The 19,741-nt window shown below is 43.2% G+C and overlaps 1 protein-coding gene across 12 annotated transcripts in view; it reads left to right on the top strand.

The window, feature by feature from the left end:
* The window catches only part of LOC142843142 (lethal(3)malignant brain tumor-like protein 2), a 29,922-nt gene extending 10,591 nt beyond the window's left edge, over positions 1-19,331 (top strand). For 2 of the 12 annotated variants that reach the window (XR_012909586.1, XM_075960063.1), the window contains exon 5: positions 3,288-3,398. The gene's annotated coding sequence lies outside the window, so the exon portion shown is untranslated. Of the gene's footprint in view, positions 1-203; positions 478-3,287; positions 3,399-6,238; positions 6,899-7,647; positions 9,641-12,009; positions 13,101-13,408; positions 13,680-17,347 lie in introns of those variants that run through there. The other 10 variants (XR_012909588.1, XR_012909587.1, XM_075960069.1 and 7 more) reach the window with 10 other exon arrangements.
* The last annotated feature ends 410 nt before the right edge of the window (positions 19,332-19,741 follow it).

Raw genomic sequence — 19,741 nt, forward strand, 5'->3', positions numbered from 1 at the left:
GGGCCTCTTGGATATCATGTCTGCATTCTGAGATTCACATTGTTAGAGACCATCACATGGGCTTGGGGCCCCTGGTCCACTTGGGCTGTCTCTTCTGGGATTCCATAACCTGGTCACAGTCCTCAAGTGTCTCTGCCCAGGCACTGGTGACAGTAAAGTACATCAGGACTGACTTGCCTTAGTGGTCACTCACTGATCAACAGATCAGCCAACTGCCAAGGAGGAAGCAGGTCAACTTCTCTGGGCTGGTTTTCCTGCTCGATGTGTGAACCATCCTGCTCCCGGCGGTGGAACTCAACATAGACTAAGTCACTGTGGAGTGAATGCCATCTATATCGTGTGCTGTGGTTATTATAATCCCCTTGTGTGAGATGTTCATCTTCTTTGTTTCAAACTGTACCTCCCCAGTGATTTAAGATCAGAAAAGAGAGAGATGTGCTACCTACACCAAGTTTTCTCAACATCCCTCTGAAGCCATGGCTTGCGTGTTGTTTCTCATTCTCTTTCTTGTCCTCTGTAACACAAGCTCAATGACCACTTTCCCTTGGGATTGAGGGAAGTATTTCTGGCCAGCTTTAAGCTTCCTAATGCATTAGGTAGAGTCAACTTTAGACCAGAAACCAAACACATCTCAACTACCATAGGCTGGTCTATAGTGGTCTTGTGATGCCTTCAGCCATGTGCTGCCCACAGATGAGCCTTGGCCTTCAACCCCTTCAGAGTGGCCATCCTTCACTGCACGGAACAGCGATCTGCTGTCAGGTGCTCCTGACAACACTTTAGACAATTAGCCCAGCAGGACAACCAAGCAGACAGCTGAGCTGAAAGTCCTAGCTCTACGATCAACAAGACTGCCTAGGCCTGACCCCTGTGACCAGTGGGACCTGGGTATTAAGTAGGTGTGAGAGTGCTGGCCTCTGTGTCCTAGTCTAGGTAAGCCCAACTCACTTCCAAAGTGGAGCAAAGTCCCGGCATTCCAAAGTGATGCCCATTTTCCTCCAGTTGGCTGTCACTTGCCTGTCAGGGGAAAAATACAGTTCTCATAAAACTCCCTACAGTAAGGCTTCTTCAGAAACACGGTAACCAGAGCTGCACACAGTGTGACTGTGTCTTTTCTGATGGCCAGGAAACAAGGATAAAAATCCAGCCAACAAAAACGCAGGGAGCAGAGGCAGATGGAGGAGGGGAAGGAGCTCCCTTGTCTTCATGTGGGGAAACATTTCACTAGAACCAGAAACCTGAAGAAGCACACAAATTAATGAGTTCTGCTGAGATATTCCCTTGCAGACTAGTCCACAGGGTCTGCACATTCATGGGCAGCTTGGACATGGTATTGGCTCAAGTTTCCCTATGTCAAGGATGCTGTGATGGGCCAGCCCTGGACATTTTCCCTTGAAAATTATGGTGTCCTGGGGAGAAACCTGTGGCAGATGCTTACCTCCTCTTCTGTTGGACAGAGACCCTTTATACTGGGTACGTGGGCACCCTGCCATCTGGAATTCCTCCAATGCTCCTACTTCTGAGTCTCAGGCCACGCTTGCAGTCTCCTTCCGGTGTCTCCTGATGTCCAGAGCTCATCACTTTAAACAGGAAGGACCCGTGAGAGGGGCTCTAAGGGAACTGAAACATGCAGCTCTCAGTCTCCACTCTCCTTACCCACTGAGCTTCCCTCTCCCCATGGCTCCTCCCCTCTGTCTCTTCCATCCCGTCCACATTCCTCCCTCTGCAAACTCTTTCCTGCTGCCTCTGCAGCCTCTGTCTCTCACCCTCTGGTTCCATCTCCAGCTCAACTATGTCACTTTACTTAGAAGCAGGGAGAGCTGTGGGACTGGAGATTCTGATGTCAGATTTGGAAATTTACACCCATACAGGGAAACAAGTTAATGGGACAATTGCAAAAGACACATGACTGTTTCAAATATGAAAAACTGGTGAAAAAATTGATGACATAACTATCTGAAGATATGGGGAAAGGGCACATGCTCAGCAGCAAAAGTCAAATTTTGACTTTTTGAGAATGCATGTTTCTTAATAAGGTTCCATTATGTGAGACAAGCAAGTCCCAAAAGCAAAAGAGATCTCTCTTCTGTCATATGGAAAATCTGGAGGTCTGTAGGAGATGGAACATGAATGACAGAACACTGAGGACACAGAATTGGACAGTGGTCCCCCAGGGATCGCACACAATGGGGGGGGGGGAATGATCACCTCTGCCCTCACAGAGTCCCGCGTGTGCTGCAGAGTCCTAGTTGTTCAGTATCAGGGCTCCGGCAGCTCTGAGATCCCCACTAGACAGCAAGAAAGAAGAAGGTTCAATGGTTGAAAAACCAACCCAAACCCAGTAAAGAAATCATGGGGCATCCATGACCAAGTCCAGTAGGGAAAGCCAGCAGCCAAGTGGACTCTATCTGTGTTGGATGAGGAGGACTGGAAGCTTCTTTCTAGGATTTGTGGCTTCTTGCACTGCCTCTAGCACTGGTGTCCATAGAGTTAAATCTCTGACTTCAAAATCCCAAGACAGGAGCCCAGTGTCACACTGACAAACCTTGAGACTTGTTCTCAGAGCCCAAATAGAGAGAACTCAATCACACCAGGAAACCAATCTGGACCCTGATGATTGGTCAGTTTGAAGTCATATGACTTGTGCCAAGATTCAGGTGGAGATTCTGTAAAAACACGGTTGATGCATAGACTTAATACTCTATGCCTTGTTCCCAAAAATGTATCAGCAATGGCACATGTCCCCAGCCCACTGCCTTGTGTCCACAGAAGAACTCCTGATGGCACTTCTTACCTCCAGGTGTCTGTTCATGCTGGACATACACTTCCATTCCGAAGGTTATGTTAGATCTTTGCCCCCTGTTCCTAGTCCATTGTGGATGAAAAAACCTTCAGGTCAGTCCTGACCCTGTCAAGACAAAAAAAGCACAGAACTGGTACGATTCTGCATCAGCTGTTTCAAGGAACTTACCATTGACACCATACAGCTGTTTGGAGGAACTTACCATTGATGCCATACAAATGTTTGGAGGAACTTACCATTGACGCCATACAGCTGTTTGGAGGAACTTACCATTGACACCATACAGCTGTTGAAGCCAGGCATGGCAGTGTGCATCTGTAGTGCTGCCCTCAGGAGGCAGGGTACATGGTCGATCTCTACGAGTTTGAGATCTGTGTGCTCTTCATAGAGAGTCTCAGGACATCCAGGACTATATTGTGAGATCCAGTCTCAAAACATAAAATATAAAATATGGATTCAGGAAATTTCACTATCTCATTTCCAGAATTCAACAGAACCCTCAACCATTTCACAGCCCTGGCTTCACTGATAAGCAACAGAAACAAGACCTGATCCCAGCTGATGCCCATTAATTAAAGTTGCTCTTACCTCCTAAGCCTCTGCTTCTTGTTACCTGTATGTGAGACTCACCAGATGGTCAGGGTTCTAGAACGTACGTGACATCACAAGATGGCTGCTGTCCTGCTGGGCAAGTCTTCAATATGCACCAGTGTTAGCTAAAAGGTCAGATGGTCAGGATGGAAGCCGGATACCAAGGACAACAGAGAGGTGGTTCCTCCCTTGCCACACCTCCACAGTCTCTCCGCCTCCCATTGCTCTTCAGTCAAGCGAGTCAATGGTAAGTTTCCCTCTGTGTTAGGGGTGCTGGCAGAGGCCACCTCATGGGATCCTTTTCTTCATGACATCAGGACCAGGCTTCAGAAACTCATCTTCTACCATAAACAGATACTTACTGCAATCAATCTTACCTTCAGGGGATGATGTGCATAGATATGGCCCTGGATTACCCGTTGAGTTCAGTTCCCCTTGGCAGCTCAGCGAGCTGCTCCCTACCTGGAAGTTGTCCTGGAAAACAGTTCAGACCCCACACTCACCAGTGTTCACCCTGCACCATCGGCTGTCATCAGGGGCTCCATGATGACCAAGATCTCCTTGTGCACATGCCCCTATGGCGGGCATTGGTCATAGAGACGTCCCCTGGCTTCTGGCCTTGTGAAGACAGAACTCACATCAGACCTGGCATGACATACTTACATTCCCACGATGGAGCAGAACAATGGTAATGTGAGGTCTAATGTAGGTCATAAATCCCTCTGTGAGTAGGGAAATGATGCCAGATTCTTGGATCAGGCAATGGAAGGCAACATGGAAACCCTGGATGAAGGAGCCTGTGAGGACAAAGACACAGAAGTCATCAGACCTGCCATAGGCCATGTCAGACAAGACCAGGGGAGGACTCCAATTATGATAGAGCACCGTTCTGTCCTACCTTCATCAGTAGCCCCAGTCAAGAAGGCCTTTCCAAGACCGCCTTACACTTTTCTACCTTGACACATGCCAAAACCTTCAGAGCAGAGACTTTCCTCCTCAAGGAGGCAAGAAACCAGAGTTCCTACTCTGCTGCAGGAGACATTTGTTCCTGGTCTTAATTCTTCAAGACCCCTACCCAGCAAAACCTTCTTTTCTCCTGATTCATTTCCAGGTTAGCGCCTCAGGACAGACACTAGCCCTCGCTCTGTAGGTCCTCTCACTTCCTCTTGATCCTCTCCACTTCCCTTTCCCCTGGTCCTCCCCCATTATCTCCTCTTCCCCCACTGTTTTTATGCTTCCTGCAGTTCTTCCTAAAGACAGTCAGAAAGCAGTTTGAGGGTGATGGAGAGATCACAAAGGACTGAAGCCTGAATCCTGTGTGCAAGCCTGTCCTATCGACAGAGGCCGGCTATTAGATGCTGGAGAAGCCTGGTCCGACAGGATCCATGAGACAAGGGAGGGAGGCCTTCAGTGTTGATGCTGCATGTGACTACGCAGAGATGCCCAACAACAGTGCAGGGCAGCAGGGAGGTGGAACTGAGACTCTATAGCGGGAAGATGGACACCAGAACCTGTAGCCCTGACATATCATCACAGGACACAGCATCTGACCTGATCCTTCAGTTACACACCAAGACAGTGTTTCAAACAGGTCATCGCACTCCCTCTCAAAAAAAAAAAAAAACCCCAAGGGAATAATCAAAGTCCCTCTCTAGTGACTTTGACAGAGAGGAGATTCTCAGCACTGAGGAAGATGGAAATCCACTGACCAATAGGCCTCCCTTTTCTCCTGCCACACCCTAGCTCAGTAGAAAAGATCAGACTGAAATTTCCAAGGCAGCATCCTACTTGTGTGCCTTGACAATGCTGGAATTAGAGAAGGCCCTCTGATGCTCATGGCTGGCTGTTCCCTATATGCTCTTCAGGGGAGGTTTCTTCCTGCTCTAGCTTGTCCAGGGTCCCTGTCACAGGTCAGCACACCCATCTCTTTCATGTCATTTGTTGATAGAAGTTCCTCAGGACAGACTGTATTCCTTACTCTACACCACCTCTCATTTCCCCTTTTCCTGTCTCCATCCTGTCTCCCAATTCGTCCCCTTTATCTCCTTTCACCCATCTCCCTCCTCCCCAGACTCACACAGGTCTCGCTGTCCTTTCCAGAACACAGTCACAGATTAAGGTGGAGAGGTTAGAGTTATCGAGATGAGAGCAGCCCAGATTGGTATAAAGGCATGCCTGGTTATAGAGTCAGCTGTTTTACATGCAATGTGAGTGGCCTCACAAGCACCACCAAAGCTAGGGAGGTAGAGGGTCCTCGGGAAGCTGTGCCTATGACCAGCTCTTTGTACAGCAGCAGTGCTGGAGCTGGAAGAAGCTGAAGGAGAAGCAAAATCACAGTTGATTCCCAGTAGCTGGAGGATGGATGCAGGAGTCTGTGGCCCTGGGTTGGAGGGACTGGCACTCTGGAGATCTGTCCTGACTTCCTTCATTAGCAGTCACTCCTCACCAGGGCTGGAATTCTATTAGGCCATTTCAGTTTCCACACTACAAAGCAGTAAGAGACAAGAAAGCACCCCTGTTAGTAACTGTGACAGAGAAATGTTGGGTGCCATAGTTCCCCTTCCAATTCCTCCATTCTGAAGCTTTGTCCTCTTTACCCAAAATCCCCTCCCTTCCTTCCCACCCTGTGGTCCACATGCTATGCTATCTGCTTCAGGCTCAGCATTGTGGGTATTTACATGAACAGGAAGACATCTTAATCTCTGTGTCTTCTATGTGGGTTCAACTTGTCATTTATAAATGATATTGAAACAACACTGTGAAAATACAAGGGAGGAATCCTTCTGGGTGACCAAACCACCTGCACTCCACGTAGGTCTCCACTGTCCTCTCTTTTCTGTGAAGCCCCTGACACAAGGATCCAGGACTCACCGTGGTGTGGTCAGGCAGCAGCAGCAGCAGCAGCACAGTGCTCTCAGTGCCTGGGAAATTCTCTTCCTCACCAGTTTCCAGCCCCGGAATGGCCTGGATCCAGATGTTGTGGGTGCCGCCTGGGACTGGTCACTGGGGATGCCTTGCCCCGAGGATGATTCCTCTGTGAAGCCCATGTTCACAAACCCAGTGAATGTTCCATCCAGAGTTGATTCTGGGTAGCAGAGATTGCCAGGCTGACTGTCAGCTGAATTCCTGTTGACTGCAGTGTTCTCTGGAGTAGAGTTGATGACATCAGCCATAAAGGCATCTTTTTCTGGGTCTGCATTACCTGAACACGGCATCACCTCCAGGCTGCAGGATCCCTTGAGCATGGTACAGCTTCTACACCTCCTGACACTTTCTCCCAAACCCTCTTTGTGCAACTGCCTCTCCCCAGCAGAAAGAGCTGGTTCACTAGCTCTCCTCTTCAAGGCGGCTGGGAGGCTAAGGGGAGCTGCATGGGTCACATTTAACCAGGTCTTATTCAGCATATGGCTATCTCCACCTGGTTCAGTAGCTCTCCTCTTCAAGGCGGCTGGGAGGCTAAGGGGAGCTGCATGGGTCACATTTAACCAGGTCTTATTCAGCATATGGCTATCTCCACCTGGTTCAGTAGCTCTCCTCTTCAAGGAGGCTGGGAGGCTAAGGGGAGCTGCATGGGTCACATTTAACCAGGTCTTATTCAGCATATGGCTATCTCCACCTGGTTCAGTAGCTCTCCTCATCATGGCGGCTGGGAGGCTAAGGGGAGCTGCATGGGTCACATTTAACCAGGTCTTATTCAGCATATGGCTATCTCCACAGCTCAGTTGGTATTTGATGATATTCATGGTGGCTATTACATTATTTGGCTCCCTGTGCTTTAGGGAAGAAACAATCTCTTCACAGGTATAGCCGATAGTACACATAGTCTCCACGACCCTGGGAAGGAGTTCCTTAGTGGCAGGTGGTACATGCTCTTGAATGGGGCCCAGCCATGGTCGTTCCACAAGCTGGCATATTGTTATTCTACACAAGGTGGGGACCATGAGTAATCCCGCAATTATAATATGGCAGGGTTTTGATAAATGGTAAGGAATGGGACACATTGTGGTGGTGATGAGCCTGTGCATAGCTTCCATGGTGGTTTCTATGTATGGAAAATGCCCTGTGACCAGGGTGTATAGGACGATGCCCAGGCTCCACATGTCACCTGCCTGTCCATCGTACGGTTTCCTTGCCAAGATCTCTGGGGCCCAATAGAGCAAGGAGCCACAGATCTCCTCCAACATCTGCCCCTCTGTGACTTCAATTGCCATACCAAAGTCACAGAGCTTTGCATTTCCTGCTGCATCGACTAGGATGTCTTCTAATTTAATGTCTCGATGTGCGATGCGTCTCTGGTGGAGGAAGTGCACTGCTGACACAACCTGCCGGAAAATCGCTCTAGCCTCCTCCTCCTTTAGACAGCCCAGCGCCCTGAGGCAGCTTGTCAGATCTTCTCCTGCCACATACTCCATGATCAGGTAAGTGGTTGTCAGTGTGTCGATCATGTGGAAAAATCGAACAATGTTCCTGTGTTCTACAGACTGAAGGATGTTCACTTCAGTGCTGATGTCAGCCACACTGTTGGTGTTTTTCTCGAGGACCTTGACAGCCACTCGTGTTTGAGTGGGCAGGTGGCAGGCCAGCTTCACCTCCCCGAACGCACCACAACCTAGGGATAGTAAGATCTTGAAATCCTCTTCAAGAGTGTCCTCTTCCATGTTGGTGGCCATGGTGTTTTGACCAATTTCAACCACTTTATCTTGTGGGAAATTTCAGAATCACACAATGCTAAAAACAAACAAACAAAATAATCCATTTAGTTTTATTAAAGATGTTTATAAGTTTCGGTTCTCTCTTGTGAAATCTAGATATTCTAAGCCACCTAATGATGCTATTCAATGATATAAACATACGAGGAGCTCAAACCCAAAGCAGTAGATGAAGAATCAACGGAAAGTTCCGAGTTGGAATCAGTGAAGTGGGCACAGGAAAATCCTGAGATTGCTGAAGGAATGAGCTGGTTGTTTTCAAAACTGTGCCACAATGCAAACCCCTCACAACAACTGATCAGGAGAGAGCAGATACAAATTACATTATAAAAAAAATCGATGTTGTAAATAATAGAACTACAGTCTAGAGGGTCTTTCAGTGATGTTACTGATTTATACACCTGGAATTTAGAAAATATGTAAGGAAATTTTAGACGTGTGAATATTGAATTAAGATACCATGAAAGCTCGTAAACACATCAGGCATAATGAACAGGTTTGGAGTGTCAGCAAAACAGCTCCAAACAAAGCAGAGACCAATCTCATGGAATCCCAGAATCATTCACAACTTTCCAGATGAATGAAGACCAGGGTTATAGAACATACTTCCAGAAAGAGAAAGCAAAGGAAGACATGGAATTCACCCCTTGCCAGTGTTACCCTGATCCTACAATCAAATAAACTCAATGAACAGAGCAAGTGGAGGCTCCTCTCCTTGATGAACACAGATCTGGACTCTTAATGACACTCCTCGATACTTCACATCCGCCTCAGCAACACACTAAAGGGTCCAAATGCCTCACCCAGGAGCTGAAGTAACATTTGTAACAAACTTATTGATCAACGACACCGCATAGACGGAAACTCTGGGGTTCACACTCAACCCAGGGAATAGTGAACGGTTGTGTTATAAGGAAAGTGCTAACACTAGGAATAGTTTTCCCTGAAACAAAGCTGGTCCACAAACAGAAGTAGGATCTCCTTTGTCTCTTCAATCCCTTCTGGGTCATGAGGTAGGCAGGGGCTGAGCTTTTGTAAAGTCATAGTATATGTAACAAAGATGTGGTGGGGACACCAAAATAGTACAGGGAAATATGATCAAAGTACAGGTAGGCATGTGTGGAATCTGTATCATGCAATTGCTCATTTGTAATATATATAAATTATATATTAGTGAAATGTATATTATACTTATATAATTGTGATTATAATAAGGTATAATAAATTTTTTAAACTAGTACATTTATATATTATAGTATAATTGACATATATTATTATAGACAGTGTTTATAAGTATTATAATATATAGCACATATATTACACCTAACATATTGTATACTATATATCATATAATTACAGTACCATAATTATATATTAAATATTATATAACATGTAGCATTCTGTATAATTTATGTATATAGCATATAGTATGCAATATGTAGTATATAGTTATTATCTCTAATACATAGGAAAATATGTTTTATACAAGACAAAAGAAACCAGAGGGAAATAAAAGACTGACTTTTCAAAAATCAAATTGGGTAATAGTGAATGATGAAAGACATAATATAAGAATAAAATACCCCTGGGAAAAAAAGCAAAAAAAATAATATAATCTTAATGTTTCTTGTTGTGCCATGTTCAGCTGCTATCCCTAGGGAGCCTGCTCTTTTCTTAAGGGAAACTGAGGAACAGTGAATCAGGCAGAGAAAGAGGGTTGGGGACAACTGGGAGGAGTGAAGAGAGACGATGATACAGTCAGAATATACTGTAGGAAGGAAGAATAAATAAAATGCAAAAGGGAAAAGCATAAATATAAATATAAAGCAACAAACATAACCCCAGGATATAAACCCACAAACTGGAAATCATCTTCTACAATCTCAACAACAGCAGTGCGCCGCAGGTAGTTCCGTAGTCCAGAAAACCAAAGAAGGGACACTTTCAAACTCTATTCATAAAGGAAGGATTACTCTAATTTTCAACAAATATAAGATATTTTTAAAAGATTCTAGTATCAGGCAATGTCCTTGACTGACAAACTGGAAAATCCTGAATGAGAGTAATAGATAGCTCACATCAGTTCAACACCATATTAATAAGTCCGTACTTCATGATCAAGATGTCTTTAACCAGGAACACTAAGGGTTAGTCCACAGGTACAAATTGTCAAAGAGCATAGCACACTAAGTCCTGTAATCAGACATCAATGGAATGAAATGCCTAGTTGAGGAAAAAGCTGGGAACTAGAGAAAGTTATTACAAATATATTAATTCCACAAACAAGTCAATTCTACAAACAAAAGTTTCCCATAGATTTTGTTTCCCACAGAACATGAGCAGGCAGGGAGAGAGCCTTTGTATAATGGGGAATACTTGTCAAATTCAGTGGGTGGGGAAGTGAAATATAGCAGATAAACATGATTAAAATAGAGCACAGACAGATATCAAAATCATTATCAAATTTCCCATCCTACATTTAATGTATATCACTAAATTTATTTAAAAAAAAGAACATAGACAAAAATGACCAAGAAAAGAAGTTGATAAAAGAAAAATATGTTGAAAGGAAGAAAAAGAACTTATAGAAAAAAATTAAAATCCAAACCAATAATGTAAATATATAAATAAATGCCAAATACCAAAAGCCCAAACTGAAAATTGGAAGACAAACTCACTATGTCCAGTTACAACAGGTTGGGGAAAAGACCAAGTATATGAGAACAAATGGAGTCCAACTGCTCTCCCATCAACCAACTGATTCTCTGAAGTACAGACACAACCAGTACAGGAAGTGCCTTTTATTGGCTAATATCAAGAACTCCTTGTGATGTCACATGCAATGGACCAATCAAAGCTCAGTTAAAAATAAAAACACAGTTGTTTTTTGAAAAAATATTTCAGTTTACATTCTTGCCCCTAAAGACAAATGCCCTTAGCAGAGAGGGCTGCTATCCATCCCCAACCCACCCGTTACTCTCCCAGGAGTCAAGATAGACTCATTGCTGTCACAGTCACACATTGACCATATTGCTCTCACCCACCCCTGAATAAAATCAATGAGCTTTTCAAGTAGCCTAAATTCCAGATCCCATTCTCTGACATATAGCTTAGGTCTCATATTAACCAAGCCTGTTTCCTGATATTGCAGCAACTCCCTTTCTCATAAAAACCTTGAAATTCATGGAGACATACTTTGTTGGGTTGGAAAAAAACTTCAGATACCCACTGAGTGTCAATCATTACAACATTTTGTCTCAAGGGAAGATAAGCCCTAGCTACACTGTCTTTCTATAACCTCTGGCCATTTTCTCTCTGACCTGCTGAAAACAGAAAATACATCCAGAAAGGAGTGAAATAATAAATCAAAACAAAAATAAGTCTAGGAAATAAAGCTAGACAAAACACTATGAAATAATTGAGCATCATAAAAGACTTTTCAGTGACCAAGACAATTCACTGGTGGATTCTATAATCTTAACTTAAATAGCAATGTTCTCCAAATATTTCAGTAGCCTATCATCATGAGGGAAGGAATATTTTCACATTTTTTCATAAAAGATGCATTACCCTTATTTTCAAACCAAGTAAATAAAACTTAAAAAGAGCACAGTATCATAATGTAATTGAATAACACAGATTAGAAAATACTTAATGAGAGATAATTCTTAATGAGAGATAGCTCACACCAAGTTTAATACCACATTAAGAAGACCATACTTTATGTTCAAGATGTCTTCACACACACCTGACACATGGTATAGAATACATACAACATTATAGGTAATTCCTATAATCAGACATCAAATAAATGAAATGCCTTTTGAGGGAAAACTTGGGACTAGAGAAAGTGTTACCTCAAATATTCCAGTTCCACAAACACAAGGGTCACATTTTGTTTCCTAGGGGTTATGAAGAAGCAGGGGGAACAACCTTTCTCCATTTGGAAGTTCTTGTCACACTCAAAGGGTGGGTAAGTGAAATAGAGCAGGTAAATATGATCAAAATGCAATACAGGCAGATACAGGAAGTCATGGTTAAATTCCTCATCAAAACCAGTTAATATGTACACTAAATATGTAAATCACACAAAACATGAGGAAATGATAAAGAAAAGACGTTAATAAAGAGAAAATTGGGTGAAATGAGAAAAAAAGAACTTCAAGTAAAACCAAAGTGAAAACCATTGAGGTAAATAAATGAAAAAATAGATACCAAATGAATGAATCCTGGGAAATAGTCTCACTACGTTGAGATCCTCCAGGTTTTGAAAAGTCCAAATCTAGGAGAAACAACTGAATCCAACTGCTCACCCCGCAGACCCAACTGCTTCTCTGAAGAACAGGGACAAATCCCAATCTTAGGTGGTGCCCTTCTATTGGCTAATATCTAGCTTACCTCACATAGAATCCATGTGATGTCACATGCAGCGGTCCAATCAGGGCTTGGACAAAGTCCAAAGTGACTTTTAAATATTTTTTCTCATATATTCTTGTCTCCAGCCACTACATTGTGAGTTTGAGGCCAGACTGGTCTACAAGAGGGAGTTCCAGGACAGGTTCTAAAACTACAGCGAAACCCTGTCTTGAAAAATCAAAAAACAAACAAAAAAAGGAGGTAGAGATTATGTAACCTCAGATTTATAGAAACATGTGTCAATGTAATGGGAGCACTAACAGCCTGGACATGAGCAGGGAAGTACAATTAGTTCTATGGCGTTGTCATCTCAATGTCCTCCTGACATGTCCCTGTCCTCTCCAAGGAGCATCAGTGCAATCTTAAGCGTGTTTCTATAGTCAGCCAGTGTCCACTCACATTTTAGGGGACAGAGAGAGGTAAAAAGTGGTTCAACCTAGTTCCACAACCCAAGCCCATCTCAATCCATAACAATTTTGTTGTGAGTTCTCTGTGGATTTCAGCATGAAAGACCTGACATGACAGATTGTGGGAACTTCCATAGATCACCCTCTAAATGACCCTGCCCTGTCCACTTACTCTCTCCAGCAGAACATTTCCTCCTCCTCTTCCTCCATGTCTGCACAGCCCTCATCCTGGAGTCTGTTTATGCAGACAGCTGTGCTGCTGCATTCACCAAGTCTGGCATCTGGGTATCTACCTGCATGAGTTTCTTATGCCTCCAGCTCCTGTGATGCAACCTAGAACCATCATTATTGCTTTCTCTCAGAAGCACCAGCATTCTCCACAGCAGACTCCCCTGTTCTCTTCTTGGCTTCCACAGTACTTGGGGTCAAAGTCCACTGCCTGGACAAATCTCTTGTCTCTAAGCCCAATGACTGTCGAATAGTTCTCCTTTTCTCCTAACAGAAAGAACAGCAAGCAAGGCTGGACTCCAGGGACCAACTGACCATAACATCCAGATTGGCACCCTCCCACATGTATGTCTTTGGCACTTGATGGCATCCCTGTTACATGCCGCAACATTGTACAATAGCTAAGTGCTCAACCGTCATTCTCGAGTGACTTATCAGAACCAAGGGCTCTGATAAAGGTTAAACCAAAAGGCAAGGCCTTTTATTGTTATTGCTTTGTGAATAAAGTGGCTGTCTTCTTCTGTAGATTTTCTCTGTACCTGACTCCTTTTCTGTTATATATTTGGGAATTAATTCCCATGATTCAGAACTGTTTCATGAAAACAGTTTCCCACTGCCAGGCCTTCATTCCTCTCTCCTAGGTAAACGCGGATCTGCCTTCCTACAGTTATCTTTATCAGCAGGCACTTGGTCAGTGCTTAGGGTTCAGGAGAGCATTCCATTTAAGATATCCACACATCTCCAACAAAACAGAATCACTGCCTATCCAAGCTGCTGCTCTTCTTTTCACCACTTAAAAGATTCCTAACTCTTGATGCTCACTTTCACCTCAGTTTACTGGTGACTATAATTCATGAAATTTACTGCTTTAAGTGTTTTACTCTTAAGCCCAATTCATAATTTTACTGAAAATAAAACTTTTAGCTCTTTACTAACCACTTAAAAATATCCTTCCCTGATGGAGGAAGGTCCTTGGTTAATTAATAAAGAAACTGCTTGGCTTGATAGGTTAGAATATAGGTGGGTGGAGTAAACAGAACAGAATGCTGGGAGGAAGAGGAAGTGAGCTCAGATGCCATGCCGCTGCTCTCCAGGGCAGACACGATGAAGCTCAGACCCAGGATGGACGTAGGCTAGAATCTTCCCAGTAAGCGCACCTCGTGGTGCTACACACATTATTAGAAATGGGCCAAGCAGTGTTTATATGAATACAGTTTGTGTGTCGTTATTTTGGGGCATAAGCTAGCCAGGTGGCCGTGAGCTGGGTGGCAGGAATGCAGCCTGCAGCTCCTTCTACACTTCCCCTCTAGAATTCCCTAATGATTTAATTCTTTTCTAACTAACATTCTCCATTTCTAACTAACATGTCCAAGTTCACTGGACATATACTAGCCACTCCCACCATAGAGCTGCCAGCCACAGATCTATCTCTCTCCCTCTGTCTCTCTATGTGTGTGTGTGTGTGTTTATGTGTCTGTGTGAGAGAAAACTCTTCTCTGATTTTTATGGGCAACAGAATTCCAGTCCTGGAGCCTGATAAGCCTGGGAAATTGTTTTTTATAAGGGTACATGTGACTGGGAATGTTTGTAACGATTAGAACAAGGAGGAAGAGGGATGAAAAAAGAAAAGAATAAAAAAACATGGACAGACATACTATTGTAAGTAAATTTCTTACCCTTTATAATTCTAGACACCTTTTAGCTTATTGTGGTATCTTTATTGAACCCTGAGAGGGATCCCAGGAGCTGGACTTGTAGGGACCCCATTACATCCCAATCCACAGTCCCACAGAAGGATACCAGGTGACACTAGATCTTCATACTACTGTGGAAACTCGAAAATCCTATACTTATGCAATTTTAGAATCATTTCTGAACATCTAAATATCTCAGTGTCTTATCAAATGGCAATGGGGGCAGCTGTGATGTTTTTCCTGGTGGGAACAGGTGTGTTGGGAGATAAAGGCTTTCACACTACAGTCAGGGACTAGTTAAGACTCAAGACAAAGTTCACATCCAGAGAGGTGACTCTTGGGAGCACACTTTCCTTTTCAAAGTTATTTTTTCTGTAGCCTTTCCTTTCTCATTCTTCCCTCTTTCATCTGTATGACTTTACTCAACAGCCAGAGGACACCACAGTGAGATGCAGAACCATGAAAATGTCCACGAAAGCTGTGGGCAGCCATGATGGAGACCCACTGATCAGGGCCCAGAGAGAACTGGAGCATTAATACACAACTGAACAGAGTCAGGGTGGGGCCACAGAACCCGGCTGCAGGTTCAGCTGAAAGAGACAAAAAGGGTTTCAACCCCCAGCTATATAAGCAGAGCCCATCCTGAAGATCAACTAAAGAATGACTCAGTTGACCATTGACGTGGCAAGAAATGTCGCCCAGGGAGGCTGCCACATAAGGGATTGGGATGTTGAAAAGCCCTTTTGTTCAGAGACAATTGCACCGGAGGGTGTTGTGATTATTATTATTATTAATCACTTTATTTTTCATAGATGTAAACTGTCTATGTGTTGTACGATGTTTTACAGTCTTGGCTTTTTGAGGGGTCTACCACCCGGTCCCCAAATAAACCATACACTGTGGCTTATTCTTACTAATGACTGCCCGACCTTAGCTTGACTTGATTCTTGTCAACTTTTCTTTGAAACAATAAAGAAAACAATTTTTTTTTACTATACATACCAATCCAAGTTTCCACTCCCTCCCTTTCTCTCATTCCCTTCTCTTACTCTCTGACCTCATCCCCCATCCACTCATCAGAAGTCACATTGCTTTGGGGAAGTTCCAAGTCCCTCCCTACCATATCGAGGCTGAGCAAGGTATCCATCCAAAGAGAATAGGTTCCCAAAATGCCAGTACAAGCAGTAGGGATAAATCCTGGTGCCACTGCCAGTTGCCCCTCAGTCTGCCCCAGCCATGCAACTGTCAAGAACATTCTGAGGGATTAGTTTGTCCTATGCTTGTCCTTTCCCATCCAGCTGGTGTTGGTGAGTTCCCATTAGCTCAGGTAGACTGTTTCAGTGGGTGAACCCGTCATGGTCTTGACATCTTTGCTCATATTCTCACTCGTCCCACTCGTCAACTGAACTTTGGGAGCTCAGTCCAGTGCTCCGATGGGGGTCTCTGCCTCTGTTTCCATCAGTTTCTTACTAGCCTCATAATGGCTATCACATGTATAAAAATCTCTTTCCTTGCTCTCATCTCTGTCCTTCCTCCATCTTGACTTTCTCGTTCCCTCAAGTTCTCCTTTTCCCTCCTCTTTCACCCTCTTCTCCCACTTCTCCTGTCCGTTCTTTCCCCACCCCTATGTTCTCATTATGTCAGGCAATCCTGTCTGTTTCAACTTTCAAATTGAATCTATATATGTTTTTCTTAAGGTTCATCTTGTTTCTTAGCTTTTCTAGGATCGTGAACTATAGGCTCGATACCATTTGTTTATAGCTACTATTCACTTATTAGTGAAAACATACCATATTCATCTTTTATGATCTGGGTGCCCTCACTTGGGATAGTGTCTTCTAGTTCCATTCATTTGCTTACAAATTTCAAGATGTCATTGTTTTTTACCACTGAGTAGGAAATGTATAAATATGTCACATTTTTTTATCCATTCTTCCATTGAAATTGCCCACTTTTCTAAGTTAAATTATACCATCTACTTTTTGCCTCTGGGCTTTTATCTTTCTCTATTTCTCTATACTTTACTATCCTTCTTACTCCATGGCTGGCGGGGTGGCTGGGTGGTTGGGCCCTGGTGTTCTCCTCTCCTTGTTGTCTCTTCCTCCTTCATCTCTCTTTGTTCTCCTTTTATTGTTCCTGCATGCTAACCCTGCCTACCTTTGCTCCTGCCTCACTATTGGTCATTCATCTCTATTAGGATGATCAAGTGTTTGGGATAGGCACGGTAACACAGCTTCAGAGCATTAAACAAGTGCAGCATAGATAAAAGACACACACCTGAAAATAATATTCTCCAACAGCCACCCATCTCCATCCATACCACACTGCCTAGAAGTCACTTAGCTCTATGAATTACTGCACCAGTTTCTTGTCCCCTTCTGAGCTCTGGTGCCTAGTTCTTTCATTATGTTTCTCTTTCACTGCCTGAATTCAGAGGCCATAGCACCAGTGTGCTATTATCATGTAGCAATTATACTTCTCTTTTCATTTATGTTATAGATGTGAAGCTTGGACCTCTGATGTGACTCTCAACAGCTGGAATAGGTGCTGTCTCCAACACCGTTACTGGATTTGGGGACCCTATTTGTTATACTGGGTTACCTTGCCAATTTGTTGTAAAGGGTTTATCATCACTGTTATAGGGTTGGGTTTGGGGTGTAAATTTTATAGGCTCGGAGATCTACTTTCGAAAAAAGAAAAAGATAAAAGGGGATATAAATATGATAAATTATAAAGGTAGATTACTGAATCGATTTTTAAAAGGAACTATTAGTTTTAAAAGTTTTACATTGGTTTTACTTTTTAATATTATATACAAATTTTGTATATTGAAACAAATTTGAGATTAATTTCGTTAAAGCATATTGTACATACATTTCTAAATTTTTTTCAAGGTATTGTACCTATACAGCTCATTTAACAATTTAATTCAAATTTCTAGTCCTTGAAAATTATTTTTACCAACTGTTTAGGATAATAAAGAAATAAAGGTTAATAGTTAATCACCTAGTGTAAACACACTTGTAGTCACATTTTAGGTATGTTTTCAAGGTAAAACAAAAATATAATTTAGATAGATAGGTCATCTTCAAACACTTCAGAGATCTAAAGAATATGCATTGAAGATGTTTTAATAACCTACGTATTTTTTATGACAATGAGACGTGTCTGCTCCCCGAAGCACCAATCTACTTCAGAGAAGACAATGGGCATCAAAGACACTCCACATGGAGTTTACTTTCTTTGTGGAAAAAATAAACCACTGGGCAAGAAAATGCCCATGCCTCAACTGCTGACATTATGTTATCCTAATCAGACAAGCAGGACACAAAATATCCTGCTTCACAGAAAAGTCTTGTCAAATATGCTAGGCCTGTAAGCTGAAGATAGATAGCCCAACGTTGCAGAGGAACTTTGGGTGACTGTCCAGGCAGTGAGCTGTTTCTGTCATTACATTTTTTGGAAGGCACTTGCTTGCACTTTCTGCTTGCTCAGTTAATATTATTTCTTTCTTGGTTCTCTGAGGGGTTGAAGATTAGATAGCTATAGTTACAGCTTACCAGACACAGAAAGCAAGTTATGATAGAAAGTAAATTGGGTATAAGACTTTGGACTCACCAAGATAGGATAGATATGAAATGTTTTCTCTGAATTTGTCAAATGCAAATGGCCTAGACATTGTTTACGTATGTTTTGCCTGTATATATTATACATAATTATTGTACTTATTGTATATAGTTTTCTTATATTAGTTATAGCCTTTTTATTTTTTCGACAATGTAGTGGCATTTCAAATGTATTTTAATAAATAAAGACTGACTAAAGATCTGAGAGTAAAACAGCCTCACTGGTCAGCCTTACAGACCAGATTATGGTAACACACAGCTTTAATCCCAGTAGCCATAATGGCACACACCTTTAATCCCACCCTAGGTAAGGCCACCCTAGTTGCCTTAGAAATTGGGTGGTGCGTGCCTTTAATCCCAGCCCTAGAGAGGAATATAAGACAGGGGAGACAGCTCTCAGAGACAGTCTCATTCTGAGATTCTGAGAGGCAGGATCACCATTTTGGTCTGAGGTTGAGGTAAAAGCCAGCGGCTGACTGTTACTTTCCGAATTTTTAGGTTGAACCCAATTTCTCTCTCTGAGTTTTTATTATCCTTGCTTCATCTTGTCAGGTACTGGAGTGGGTTTTGTTTTTTTCCGTTGTCTGAATGTCCTAGTTCCCGTCACTGGTGCTCTTTCTGTCCATGTCAGCCAGGGTTCACTTCTGTTGCTTCCCACCCAAAGAATCTCTGCTCACGCAGTGCTACAGCAGAATTGTGTCAAGTGCAGAATCATGGAGGAAGTTCAGTCATCAGCTGCAGGGGACCTTCAGCCCTTGGTGCCTGAGGCACTTGGTGCTCGGGGGACATCTAGGAAAGGATGTGAAGCTGGAAATAGATGACAGTTGACCAAATTTGGTACATGCTACTCAGGTGAGAGGTGAGAAGATGAGCATGACTTGAGGAGAAATGGAGGAGGCATCTAACAGTAAATAAGCTCTTTACGTTATCTAGATTTCAGGTCTGGGTAATCCCGGTGTGTGTTGTCTTTATTTATTTTCAAGATGTTTATAAAGAAGTTTATTTTTATGAAATTCAAAGCATGTTTTTAATACTCAAAAAAGATATGGGTGCGCCAGCTGCAGGCCACGGGGCTCAGTCTGATGAGCAAGCAGTGAGAAGTCTTCAGCAGGGCTGTAGGCACAAGAGGACTCCCTGGGCCCCACAGGCTCTGAGGAGTCACAGGACATATTGCTCTATAATGACATGACATCAGATGGTCAGAATGGATGGCTGTCAACTCCAACAGACTAGATCCTCTCTGTGCACAGGTTTGCACAAACTCACT

This window comes from Microtus pennsylvanicus, chromosome 2 (genome assembly GCF_037038515.1).
Source record: "Microtus pennsylvanicus isolate mMicPen1 chromosome 2, mMicPen1.hap1, whole genome shotgun sequence".
NCBI classification, from domain to species: Eukaryota; Metazoa; Chordata; class Mammalia; order Rodentia; family Cricetidae; genus Microtus; species Microtus pennsylvanicus.